Source organism: Rhineura floridana, chromosome 5 (assembly GCF_030035675.1).
Source record: "Rhineura floridana isolate rRhiFlo1 chromosome 5, rRhiFlo1.hap2, whole genome shotgun sequence".
NCBI lineage: Eukaryota > Metazoa > Chordata > Lepidosauria > Squamata > Rhineuridae > Rhineura > Rhineura floridana.
Window position 1 is genome coordinate 73,434,854 of NC_084484.1, and position 13,868 is coordinate 73,448,721.

The window sequence follows — 13,868 nt, forward strand, 5'->3', positions numbered from 1 at the left end:
GGGAAGAACAAGGAATTTTGCTGTGCATGGAATTCCTTTGGAATTTCTATTTTGCCCTGTTACGGCTTCCACATGTTTCTCTGCATCCATAAGAATTAGAAACGTACAATTTTTAAATGAAAGCAGAGATTTTCAGGACTCTGGATTCCATCCTAGCCATCTGATTCTTCTTATGCTTCAGAGCAATGGGTGCAGATAATGTATGCAGTCCTGGTTGTTTCTAATGTCAGCTTCCTACAGGAGTGATCCAGGGATCGATTGTAGCTTTTTAAAGCAAACTTCTGTCTTTCTGCAGTCATAAATTAGCCATGCATTTTCCACAGCTAATTCTTTGTGTACCCCTTTGATACCCATTTAGTCAGGCAATTGTAAACAGATCCTCTAAGTGATGCTGAATTCTTGGGGGAATACTCTGATGGTGATGTCCTCACTGTAGAATGCTATCCTTCCTTTTCCATGTATGTCTGCCGCTGGGACTTTGACAATAGTTGTCTATTCTTTAATGAGTTTCAGTGAGTTGCATTACAGTTGTATAATACTTCATTCCACAGAAAAAGCTTACTATCATCTCAATTGGGACATCTGGAATGGTTAGGAAAATACTGTACAATCACCACATCATGGCAAAAAATAATTCACTGTGCCATTGTAGCAAGGCACCCCTTTCACCTACGCTGGGCCGCCGCCGCTGTTTCCTGGTTGCCGGATCGGAGCTGGGGATGAGCTGCGGCCCTTCGGTGAGCCTGGGGCTGCGGCCTCTATTCGGGAGACAGCGTTGTTCGCTGCGGCAGTTTTTCCGTTGGCTGCTGGGGTTGGGGCGCGCCCCTGCGGCCTCCGTTGTCCTGCCGTGCTGGCCTTGCTCATTTCGCCTTGTGTCGGCCGCGTTTTGCCTCTCATCGCCTTTGCTTTTGGCTTCTCAGGGAGAACTTTCCTGTTGGTCGTGTCTTCGTGGGGCCTGTTTGTGCCGCCTCTCGCTGTTTGCTACGCTGGATGCTGAGAGTGAGAGGAGATGCCGCTTTCGGTTTCGCAAATGACGCACCTTGTGGACTATACGGGCCAGAAGCTTTATTGAATTTTACTGTAGTAAACTTTACCTGTTGTTTTAGTTTTATTGCTGTTTTGATGTTGTGATACTTATATATTATGACTTTGTACATCGCTCAGAGTGGCTAGGTTTCCAGCCAGATGGGCGATAAATAAATCGCAGAAATAAATAAATAAATAAATGGCAGTTTAGCCCAGGATTAAAAATGGTTCAGGTACTGTTATATATTCAGAAATTGTACTCCTTTCCCACTCACCCACATCATACATAGGTTACACACTCCCTACTGTTCTCCTCTAACATTTTTTAACTTGAACATTACTGAGGATTCCTACCTTATTCCTACCTTATTTCCTTCTGGGTCCCAAGTGACTTCAGAACTTCAGCATGTCCATTATGTTCAGAGCGTCCTGGTGAGCTCCTCCCCCTTTCAAGCTTAGGGCTCTTCTCATCAGTAAGCACTCTCCCAGGTTTGTATATTCAGACTCCTGCCACCTAGCCCGCCACTGTATGACTTTACAGACCTCCTTCCTTGCATCCATTTTTATTCAGCTATAATCTCTCCGCTCTTAATTCACCAGAGGTGATGCTCTTTCCAGAGTCTTTGAATTCAAATCCCCGCTCGTGTCTCTTGGGTGTAAAGGGCCACCTAGAGACCATTCATTCACTCATTTATTCATTCATTTAATTGGCGATCACTTGTGGCCGAGTAAGATTGTCTTCCAAGGCAAGATCTTTAACAGTGGGTCTGTAAGTGACTGTGGAGGCCAACTCTGGATCCACACAGCCTCCCACAGTGAGGACATAGGTTTCCAGATGGAAGATGGTCGCGATGAGGATTTGTTTGACGTGCCTTCTGCTTAGCTCATTTGTCCCATTCGCCCTGTATTCATGCTTCTTTGAAGTCCATAGCACCTTTGATAATGGCCAACCTCCAATTGGGACATACAATGGCCAAGACTTTCCAATTCTCGATGCTCATGTTACATTTTTTTAGATTCGCTTTAGGAACATCTTTAAACCTCTTTTGCTGTCCACCAATATTCTGTTTTCCATTCTTAAGTTGGGAGTAAAGTAGCTGCTTTGGAAGATGGTGATCAGGCATTCAAACAACATGGCCAGTCCAGCGAAGTTGATGTTGAAGGATCATTATTTCAACACTGGTAGTCTTTGCTTCTTCCAAAACGCTAACATTAGTCTGTCTATCTTCCTGTTGAGCCCCAGCTCCCCCAGGTAGACCAGGGAGGAGGAGGAGGTTATCAAGGGTGTTGAGGGAGGAGGAGATGTTGACAGGCCACAAGTTCCCACGGACAGCCCTCCCATCGACACGGATCCTGCTTCGTCTGCAAGCGCTCCAGTAGAGCCGTTGGGAAGCGACCCTGCACGTGCACCAACTCCACCCCCCCAGAATTCCCCGCCTGACACTTCAAATGCTTCTCTGCCAACCTGCTCCCTGCCCCCTGAGGTTGAGGCGGCACCTAGTGAGCCTGTGCTGTCAGATGTACAGCTGGAAGATTGTCCCCCCTCGCCCTGAGTGAGACGACGCAAGAAGTGGGATGGTCAGAAGCTGGTACTTCAAAGGAGTCAGAGATTATGAGCAAAGACCTTTCCTACTTAAGGCAGCGCCCCCCTGATTGGGGTGCTGAGTCAACTTACTCCACACGCTGCAGAGCATGCCTAGATAGCTCAGGTACAGTCAGTAGTGAGTTAGCATAAACAGGTCTATGAAGTGCACTGCTTTTGCTGTAACTGTTACTCTAATAAATTAAGAATTAATTCCAGCTTCGCCACTGTCTCATGTCTCGTGCTTTCCAAGTAATTTACAGAATTTTCTGGAGGCAGCATTGCTGGAATCTTTCAAGAAGTTGGGAGGGGCGTTTATAAATGGTCCATGTTTCAAACTAGAGTAAGGTCAGTAGTACAATGGCTTTGTAAATAAGCATTTTGGTCTCCCTGCGAATATCCTGATCCTCGAACACTCTACGTTTCATTTGGTAGAATGCGGCACTCGCAGAGCTCAAACGATGTTGAATTTCAGCATCGATGTCAGCTTTTACAGAGAGATGGATGCCAAGATAGGGGAAGTAATCAACGTTCTCCAGCATCACACTATTAAGCTGGATTGATGGTGCTACAGAGAGACTAGTTTGCACCTGTTGATGAAGCACTTTGGTTTTTTTTAATATTAAGTGAGAGCCCAAGCTTTCCATATGCTTGTGCAAAGACATTTAGGATAGTTTGAAGATCTTTCTCTGAATGTGCGGAGAATACATTATCATCGGCATATTTAAGTGCTATGACAGAAGGTGACATTGCCTTACCTTTTGCTTTCAGCCTACTGAGATTAAAAAGCTTTCCATCTGTTCGATATATGATTTCCACACCAGTAGGAAGTTTCCCCTCAATAAGGTGTAGAATCATAGCAATGAAGATAGCAAATAAGGTAGGAGCAATGACACATCCCTGTTTTATGCCTGATCCGACTCTGAATGGATTGCTCTGAAAGCCATTGTTATCCAAAATTGTCGCTATCATATTGTCATGAAGAAGTTGCAAAATATTCACAAATTTATCGGGGCATCCAGTTTTCAGAAGGATGGTCCAGAGAGTGGTTCGATTCACAGTATCAAAGGCCTTAGTCAGATCAATAAACGCCATATATAAAGATCGATTCTGCTCCCGGCATTTTTCTTGAAGCTGTCGTGCAGTGAAGATCATGTCCACTGTCCCCCTGGAAGGGCGGAAACCATTTTGAGATTCAGGGAGTACATCCTCTGAGATCAGTAGGAGGCGATTTGTGAGGATCCTTGCAAGGATTTTACCTGCGGTAGCAAGAAGAGAAATGCCTCAATAGTTCCCGCAATCTGTTCTATTACCCTTCTTTAAAAGAGTGATAATTATGGCATCCCTAAAGTCTTCTGGGATCTCCTCCCTCATCCAGATTTTTCCAATGAGCTTATGAAGTTGTTGTGTAAGTTCAGGCCCACCTTCTTTAAAGACTTCAGCAGGAATCCCATCAGGTCCACTAGCTTTGTTGTTCTTCATTTGATTGATAGCTTTACTGACTTCATCCAAATTAGGGGATGCTGCAAGCTCATCTCTAGTTTGTTGTTGTGAAATTTGCAAGAAGTCCCACCAGCCACAACAGAGTTATGATCAAGAAGGTCGTGGTAATACTCTTTCCAGTGCAGTGCAATAGACTCTTTATCCTTAAGAAGTTTGGTACCATCCACTAAACGTAAGAGATTTGTACCATAATATGTTGGTCCATAAATAGCTTTTGTGGCATTAAAAAAGCCCTGTGCATCGCGAGCATCTGCAAAGTACTGGATTTCTTGAGCTTTCTTTATCCACCAGGCATTCTTAAGTTCTCTAGTTCTTCTTTGGATCTCAGCCTTTGCACTGGCATAGATTTTTTTCTTAGCAGCACAGTTAATGTCTTTCTGCCATATCTGGAAGGCTTTCCTTTTCTTGTCAATTTTATGTTCAATCCCACTATCATTCTCATCAAACCAATCCTGATGTTTCTTAGTTTGGTATCCAGTAGTTTGTTCACATGCTGCAGTAATGGATGTCTTCAGTTTAATCCAGTGTTCCTCGACATTTTCAAGGAGTTCCGTCTGTAGATGTTTCTTGAGAGTTGTTTGGAAGCAGGCTTGCTTAATAGGATCTTGAAGGGCATTTTATGCCTTGGTTTTCTTCCTTGGAGCCTACATTGAGGAACAATATTAATGGCCATAGTGGATCGAATTAATCGGTGATCTGTCCAGCAGTCATCAGCACTCATCATGGCTCTAGTGAGGAGTACATCACGACAATTTCTGGCACGGACAATTACATAATCCAGGAGATGCCAGTGTTTTGACCGAGGGTGCTTCCATGATGTTTTAAATTTATTTTTCGAGCGAAAGAGTGTGTTTGTAATAACAAGATTATGCTCTGCACATTTAGTCAGAAATAGAATTCCATTCTGGTTGCTATTGCCAGCTCCTTCTTTCCCAATGGTTTCTGGCCATAAATCAAAATCACACCCAACTCTTGCATTGAAATCTCCTGATAATTTTATCCTGTTTCGGTATCTCTGATAAGATGGTTATAAAAATTTTCCTTGATGTCTTCATCAGCATCTAATGTTGGTGCATAAGCACTTAGTATAGTTGCCTGATGGTTTTTGTCAAGTTTTAACCAGAAAGTTGAGAGTTGTTCATTAATGCCAATAGGAACTTCTGACAAGAGCTTCACAAGATTATTTTTAATAGCAAAGCCTACTCCATGTATTCGTTATTCTTGTTCAGGCAGTCCTTTCCAGAAGAAGGTATAACCTCCTTTTTCTTCCTTCAGTTGTCCTTCTGCTCTTCGAGTTTCTTGGAGTGCTGCCATGTCAGTATTAAAATGCCCCACAGTGAGTGGCTCAGAGGTTACGCACCCTGCCACCTGTGCAGCCATGGGCAAGCTGCATAGTCCCAAGGAGCCCAGTTGCCCCCAGCTAGCAGTTGCAGACAAGGAAGGGGCTGGCTTGTGCAGCTGTGGCAAGCTGAGCAGGCCCTAGCCAGCTGGGGAGGACTAGCCTCAGAGGGAGGCAATGGTAAACCCCCTCTGAATACCGCTTATCATGAAAACTCTATTCATAGGGTAGCCATAAGTCAGGATCAAAGGCAGTCCATTTTACTCCTGTTTCTTGTTTCTTTCCCAGGTTTTTGCCTGGCTCTCTGCTTGTTCCTTCCTCTGCTCACTCACACATCCACACTAGCTTTCTGTCCTCTATTCCAGTCTACCCTGTCTTACTCTCCTCTTAATTCCAGGCTCCCATCCTATCTTCACCTCTATGCTCTGTTTCACTCTCTTTCACGAGCTTCCATTCATTCTCTGCTGCCACCTCTTTCACTCGGTTTCTTCTCTTTATGTCAGTTCATCAGCTCCCGTTTCCCTTTCTTTTTCTCAGTGGCTGGGACTCACTCCCAATGCATCTCTCTCTCCACCTTTATCCTCCGTTGGGCTGAGTAGTGCTGCATCCTCAGCACTGTCTCCCCACAATGACACTTACAGTCCAATTGCTCACTTTCCAGTCGGACCGCCAATACCTGGAGAGTATGCATCTCTGACCTCTCCTAACAGGTACATTAATTCAGGGGGTGTGATTTTTCTGCACAAAATAATTAAATTAACAAAACGAAACAATGGCCTGGCTTGCATGTAGTGTTAAGCCAAACTATGGCTTATAGTGAATAAGCAAGCATGCTGGTGTACATTTAGAAAATTGGGGCCACTTCACTTCTCCTGAGCCTGCTGCTGGTGTGCTACCAGGAGCTAAACCATGGTTTGGCTTAGTGGTGTATGCAGACCTGGGGTCATGCTCTAAATAAACCATGAATTTAACCAAGGTTTGGGGGAAGACACACCATGGGGCCCAGGTTTGTACATAACACTAAGTGAAACAATGGCATAACTCCTAGTAGTGTCACAGCAGCAGAACCAGCAGACAAATGAAGGGGTTGCTGTTTTCTAAATGCGTACCAGCAAACTTGCTTGTTTATGCTGAGCCATAGTTTAGCTTAGTGTTAAGAACATAAGAAGAGCCTGCTGGATCAGGCCAGTGGCCCATCTAGTCCAGCATCCTGTTCTCACAGTGGCCAACCAGGTGCCTGGGGGAAGCCTGCAAGCAGGACCCGAGGGTAAGAACACTCTCCCCTCCTGAGGCTTCCGGCAACTGGTTTTCAGAAGCATGCTGCCTCTGACTAGGGTGGCAGAGCACAGCCATCATGGCTAGTAGCCATTGATAGCCCTGTCCTCCATGAATTTGTCTAATCTTCTTTTAAAGCCATCCAAGCTGGTGGCCATTACTGCATCTTGTGGGAGCAAATTCCATAGTTTAACTATGCGCTGAGTAAAGAAGTACTTCCTTTTGTCTGTCCTGAATGTCCACGAGTTCTAGTATTATGAGAGAGGGAGAAGAACTTTTCTCTATCCACTTTCTCAATGCCATGCATAATTTTATACACTTCTATCAGGTCTCCTCTGACCCGCCTTTTCTCTAAATTAAAAAGCCCCAATGCTGCAAACTTTCCTCATAAAGGAGTCGCTCCATCCCCTTGATCATTCTGATTGCCCTCTTCTGAACCTTTTCCAACTCTAGAATATCCTTTTTGAGATGAGGCGATCAGAACTGTACACAGTATTCCAAATGCGGCCGCGCCATAGATTTATACAACGGCATTATGATATTGGCTGTTTTATTTTCAATACCTTTCCTAATTATCCCTAGCATGGAATTTGCCTTTTTCACAGCTGCCGCACACTGGGTCGACATTTTCATCGTGCTGTCCACTACAACCCCGAGGTCTCTCTCCTGGTTGGTCACCGCCAGTTCAGACCCCATAAGCGTATATGTGAAATTCAGATTTTTTGCTCCAATATGCATAATTTTACACTTGTTTATATTGAATTGCATTTGTCATTTTCCCTCCCATTCACTCAGTTTGGAGAGGTCTTTTTGGAGCTCTTCACAATCCCTTTTTGTTTTAACAACCCTGAACAATTTAGTATTGTCAGCAAACTTGGCCACTTCACTGCTCACTCCTAATTCTAGGTCATTAATGAACAACTTGAAAAGTACAGGTCCCAATACTGATCCTTGAGGGACTCCACTTTCTACAGCCCTCCATTGGGAGAACTGTCCGTTGATTCCTACTCTCTGCTTTCTGCTTCTTAACCAATTCTTTATCATGTTAATATTTTTATATTATATTGTGGTCGGTTGACTGAAATAAAATTATTCCTCTTCCTTATCCACAAGAGGACCTCTCCTCTTATTCCATGACTGCTAAGCTTCCTCAGAAGTCTTTGGTGAGGTACCTTGTCAAAAGCTCTTTGGAAGTCTAAGTACACTATGTCCACTGGATCACCTCTATCTATATGCTTGTTGACACTCTCAAAGAATTCTAATAGGTTACTGAGACAGGACTTTCCCTTGCAGAAGCCATACTGGCTCTGCTTCAGCAAGGCTTGTTCTTCTGTGTGCTTAGTTAATCTAGCTTTAATAATACTTTCTACCAGTTTTCCAGGGACAGAAGTTAAGCTAACTGGCCTGTAATTTCCGGGATCCTCCCGGATCCCTTTTTGAAGATTGGCGTTACATTTGCCACTTTCCAGTCCTCAGGCATGGAGGAGGACCTGAGGGACAAGTTACATATTTTAGTTAGCAGATCAGCAATTTCACCTTTGAGTTCTTTGAGAACTCTCGGGTGGATGCCATCTGGGGCCAGTGATTTGTCAGTTTTTATATTGTCTATTAAGCCTAGAACGTCCTCTCTTGTTACCACTATTTGTCTCAGTTCCTCAGAATCCCTTCCTGCAAATATTAATTCAGGTTCAGGGATCTGCCCTATATCTTCCACTGTGAAGACAGATGCAAAGAATTCATTTAGCTTCTCTGCAGTCTCCTTATCATTCTTTAGTACACCTTTGACTCCCTTATCATCCAAGGGTCCAATTGCCTCCCTAGATGGTCTCCTGCTTTGAATGTATTTATAGATATTTTTGTTGTTGGTTTTTATGTTCTTAGCAATGTGCTCCTCAAATTCTTTTTTGGCATCCCTTATTGTCTTCTTGCATTTCTTTTGCCAGAGTTTGTGTTCCTTTTTATTTTCTTCATTCGGACAAGACTTCCATTTTCTGAAAGAAGACTTTTTGCCTCTAAGAGCTTCCTTGACTTTGCTCGTTAACCATGCTGGCATCTTCTTGGCCCTGGTGGTACCTTTTCTGATCTGCAGTATGCACTCCAGTTGAGCTTCTAATATAGTGTTTTTAAACAACTTCCAAGCATTTTCAAGTGATGTGACCCCCTGGACTTTGTTTTTCAGCTTTCTTTTTACCAATCCCCTCATTTTTGTGAAGTTTCCTCTTTTGAAGTCAAATGTGACCGTGTTGGATTTTCTTGGCAATTGGCCATTTACATGTATGTTTAATTTAATAGCACTATGGTCACTGCTCCCAATCGGTTCGACAACACTTACATCTCGCACCAGGTCCCAGTCCCCACTGAGGATTAAGTCCAGGGTTGCCATCCCTCTGGTCGGTTCCATGACCAACTGGTCTAAGGCATAGTCATTTAGAATATCTAGAAATTTTGCTTCTTTGTCATGACTGGAACACATATGCGGCCAGTCTATGTCCGGGTAGTTGAAGTCACCCATTACTACCACATTTCCTAGTTTGGATGCTTCCTCAATTTCGTATCTCATCTCCAGGTCTCCCTGAGCATTTTGATCAGGGAGACGATAGATCGTTCCCGGTATTAAATCCCTCCTGGGGCATGGTATCACCACCCACAACAATTCTGTGGAGGAGTCCGCCTCTTTTGGGGTTTCGAGCTTGCTGGATTCAATGCCTTCTTTCACGTATAGAGCGACACCGCCACCAATACGTCCTTCCCTGTCCTTCCGATATAGTTTATATCCAGGGATAACCGTATCCCACTGGTTTTCTCCATTCCACCAGGTCTCCGTTATGCTCACTATATCAATGCTCTCCTCTAAGACCAAGCACTCCAGTTCTCCCATCTTTGTTCGGAGGCTCCTAGCATTAGCGTACTGGCACTTGTAAGCAGTGTCTCTCTTCAAGTGTCTTTGGCACTTTTGGTTTTGCCTGTGGTAATTTTGCCCTTCTGAATTGATATCCTGTGCCCCTGCTCTCACAATGCCTACTTCTAGGCCTACCCCTTTTAAAATTTCATCATTTCTTTGGTCTTTGTCCCAGGGGGGAGGTTTATTCCAAACCGGACCTTCCTCAGCTCCTGTCGGGTTTCCCCCCTTCAGTCAGTTTAAAAGCTGCTCTGCCACCTTTTTAATTTAAGTGCCAGCAGTCTGGTTCCATTCTGGTTCAAGTGGAGCCCGTCCCTTTTGTACAGGCCTGGCTTGTCCCAAAATGTTCCCCAGTGCCTAACAAATCCAAACCCCTCCTCCCTACACCATCGTCTCATCCACGCATTGAGACTATAAAGCTGTGCCTGTCTGGCTGGTCCTGCGCGTGGAACTGGTAGCATTTCAGAGAAAGCCACCTTGGAGGTCCTGGCTTTCAGCATCCTGCCTAGCAACCTAAATTTTGCTTCCAGGACCTCACGGCTGCATTTCCCCATGTCATTGGTGCCAACGTGCACCACGACCACTGACTCCTCCCCAGCACTGTCTACCAAACTATCTAAATGACGGGCGATATCCGCAACCTTCGCACCAGGCAGGCAAATCACCTTGCGGTCTGCATCACACACCCCACTGTCTATGTTCCTAATGTTCGAGTCGCCCACTACAAGGATCCTTCCACCCCCTGGAGATATATCGTCGGCATGAGAGGATAGCTGCTCATCCCCCAAGGAATGGATCCCTTCTAAGGGATCATTTCCCTCTTCCTCGGCTGGATGCTGTCCTTCCCTGAGACCATTGTTCTCCATGATAGCAGGAGAGCTATCATCCTTGGAGTGGGGCACAGCTATAATGTCCCTAAAGGCCTCATCCACACAACTCTCTGCCTCTCTCAGCTTTTTCAGGTCAGCCACCTTGGCCTCAAGGAAATGAAGTCGTTCCTGGAGACCCAGGAGCTCATTGCACCGAGAGCACACCCACGATTTCTGTCTAACAGGCAGATAGTCGTACATGCTGCAGGCAGTGCAAAACACTGGAAAGCCCCCACACCCCTGCTGGCTTCTTACCTGCATAGTTTTGTTTAAGGTTTATTAAGTTAATGGGTTGGAAACTGCGGTTTAGTTGAGGTCAGGGAACAGACGGGCAGAGTGGGGGGCCCTGGCCTCCTCACCCTGCTGCCGGATGCTTCATCAGCTGTGGGTTCCTTCTAGCTTGTGGAGCAGGCTCCCTTGCTAGGATGTTCTGAATTTATATGTGTGGCTGGTGCCTCCCAGCTACTGCTGCCAGCCAATTATGTGTTAATTGAGGCTGATGGCTCAACTGTCAGCTGGGGCTTAACTCCTTAGGATTATCTCAGGCTTCCTTCCTTTGAAGGCAGGCTTCCTTCCTTAGCGAGGGGGGGCTGTTTAAGGACTTTGACTAGTGGTACTATGAAAGGTTAACTAGCTTTTACTCTATTTTTATTTTATTTGCTGCAAACTCAGCCAATATGTAATAGTTCTCCTCTAATGCTTCTAATCTCATAACTATCCATTCTACATATAATTCATAACATCTTAAAATATAAAACTGAGGTAGGTGTAGCTGTTCAGCTGTAACACTTGCACATGCAGAATGTTGCAAAGGCAAGGAAATAAAACTCTCCACAACTCCCCCCCTCCTGCAACTCCCTCCACTGCTACCACCATCTGTTGACCATGCATTCTTTCCCCAGGTGGTCTCACTGCTAGTATTGAAGCCTATCTTGGGGATGAGGAGTTCAGGCAATGGACTACAGTATGATAGGAGAGAAAGGAAAAACACTAGGCTTCTCTCACCTGCGTGCCTGCTCTGGATGTTAAAATCAGATCCTCATTCTCTGCTTCGTATGCAACTGGGGCGTACCTGGGTTTAAAGATGAGGAGCTATAACCATCATATCTGGTTTGGCCTCCCTGGTGGTTAAGATGAGGTTTGAATCAAGCTTTTCCATCTCTTAGTCTTAGCAGCCTTACTACACCTACTCTTGATTTCAGAACTTTTTGAAAGTGCAGAAGCAGCAGAGAATGGATTGCTACCTTCTGCCTGACTAGCTATTACTTGTCTGGGGCCTTGTTATGTTTAGTACTTGTACTGTTTACGCTGTCCCTCATTTATGTCACCTCTTCTGCTGCCTACTGGTTCCACATGTGCACATATACCCCACAGGCTTTGTAATATAAAGTCTAAAGTGTAGTATAAAGTTGACAAAGTGCAAAAGTTTGTGTAAATTAAGCAGACCAGCCTATTGATTTGCATAGGTTATTTGGAAATCTCATTTTTTTCCAGTGAGGACCTACTCCCAAGTAAGTGTGTGTAGGACTGCAACCACTTTTAGAGTGCTCTGGAAACAGAATTGGGGGGATTACAAAGTCAGAAAAGGCTCAGTAATACATATAATACCTGGTAGTTCCAGGATAAACCTATAAATAAGCCCAACAAAGTCAGAAAGTCAAAACTGTCCCAATACCAACAATTACCAAAAAAAGTGACTCTATCATCCTAAGATATTAAAAATCTGACCATTTCTACAAATGCATAAAAATTATCCAAAAATATACTGTGTGATTGTTAGTGAACTGTTCTCTCTCTTAGTTTTGAATAGGTAAGATGAGGTGTGGATCATTACAGTAGGTTATCTGGCATTTTAATGTCTCCCAGCTTCGTAGCATGAAGCATGAGATTGGCTATTTGTTTGCTGGCTGTTACATGATTGCATTATTTACTTCTTAACAGGTTAAAAAAACCTCATTGTGTGTTGAAAAGTGATGTGTCAGGGAGACAGCTAATGAGGAATTCTTGTCCCTGGCATGGGAGGTTTCCACAGGAAATAAATTTTTGAACCAAGAAGGTTTATTGTAGTCCAAATATGTATAAAGGGCTGCACCAAGTGATATTTTTGAATGTGTGCACTTGGGGTAGGATTTTTGAATAAGAGTCTTATTATGGTTCTTGTGGAGCAGTCTTCTTTTAGGAAAACTACCACTCCTAGAATGTGAAATGAAAGGTCTGGAGTCTACCAAATATATTTATTAAAAAATAATGGACTGTGGTTCATTCACATCTCTCATTTTCCTGGGTTCCTGCTCTGCTGACTATGCTTAATTAGAGCACTGATTGCCTTTTCAAGCCCAGTTGCTCAGGTAGTATTATAGTATAGTTTGCAGGAGTGATGCTTAAACTCTCATTATTCCTGGCATTCTGTACTACCCTTCCTCCCATGTTTTTATCTGCTGAGTCATTTTTCAGGCAAAGAAAATGCCCCCAAAATCAATTTGTAAAGAAAAAGGTTTAGTTATATCAGTATTTGTAAAACAGTCTTGTGCTGGGGAACGAGGAGACGTCTTGCTTTATGAACAGAGAAACTGGGAAGAAGTCACTTCTAAAAGCTGAGTTCAATTCTTACTACATCATTAAAATACAAAAGGAGAGTGGGTAATGTGTATGCCAAGCAGCTGAGGTCTATTTAAGGAAACTGTTGCTATGTAGCAGCAGCTGCTGATCATTTTATTATGCTAGTGGTACATGTTCTGGTGTCCTAAAGTTAATCACAGTATAGTGTGGTGTTAGGGTGATTTTTTTGTAAAATAAAAAATCAGCACATACCATAGCATTATTTCAAACAGTCCATCTCTTCCATGCTGAATAGGCTGCAAAGTGTACAACACAAAATAGTGAATGAATTGTAGAAGATTTTGTGTCACCTGATTCAGTCTCCAAAAGTGAGGCATTATATGAAGATGTAGTGAGGAACCATGATCCTCTGTTCTTCAAGCTGTGACTGGCTTCCCAGTCTTTGAAAGAAAATATACTTGTCTTTGCCTTCACTCAGCCTGCCTTCTGTCCACCCCACAATGTAAATATTGTGGCTCCTTTCCTCTGCCTTTTCCCTCCTCACCCCTGTACCTAGACAACATGGAACTTGAGCTCATCCTTCAGATGCTGCTTAAAAATAGCATTCTGTGGTGAGTTTGCAACCCTGCCCCCCACTATAATATTTAGAACATCTGATGTGGAATTTACCCACCATGTAGTGCATGCCCTTGGTCCAGTTCTGTTTATTATACATATATTATTAAATTGGAGTAATACCTCAGTTAACAAAGTAGATGTGTTCCTGGACATTACTTCTTTAACAGAAACTTTTATACCAGAGGTTGGAATAACATA

The 13,868-nt window shown here is 43.8% G+C and overlaps 1 protein-coding gene across 8 annotated transcripts in view; it reads left to right on the forward strand.

Annotated features, from left to right (window-relative positions):
- FRMPD4 (FERM and PDZ domain containing 4) overlaps window positions 1-13,868 on the forward strand; it is a 404,750-nt gene that overhangs the window by 304,277 nt on the left and 86,605 nt on the right. The window lies entirely within an intron of this gene.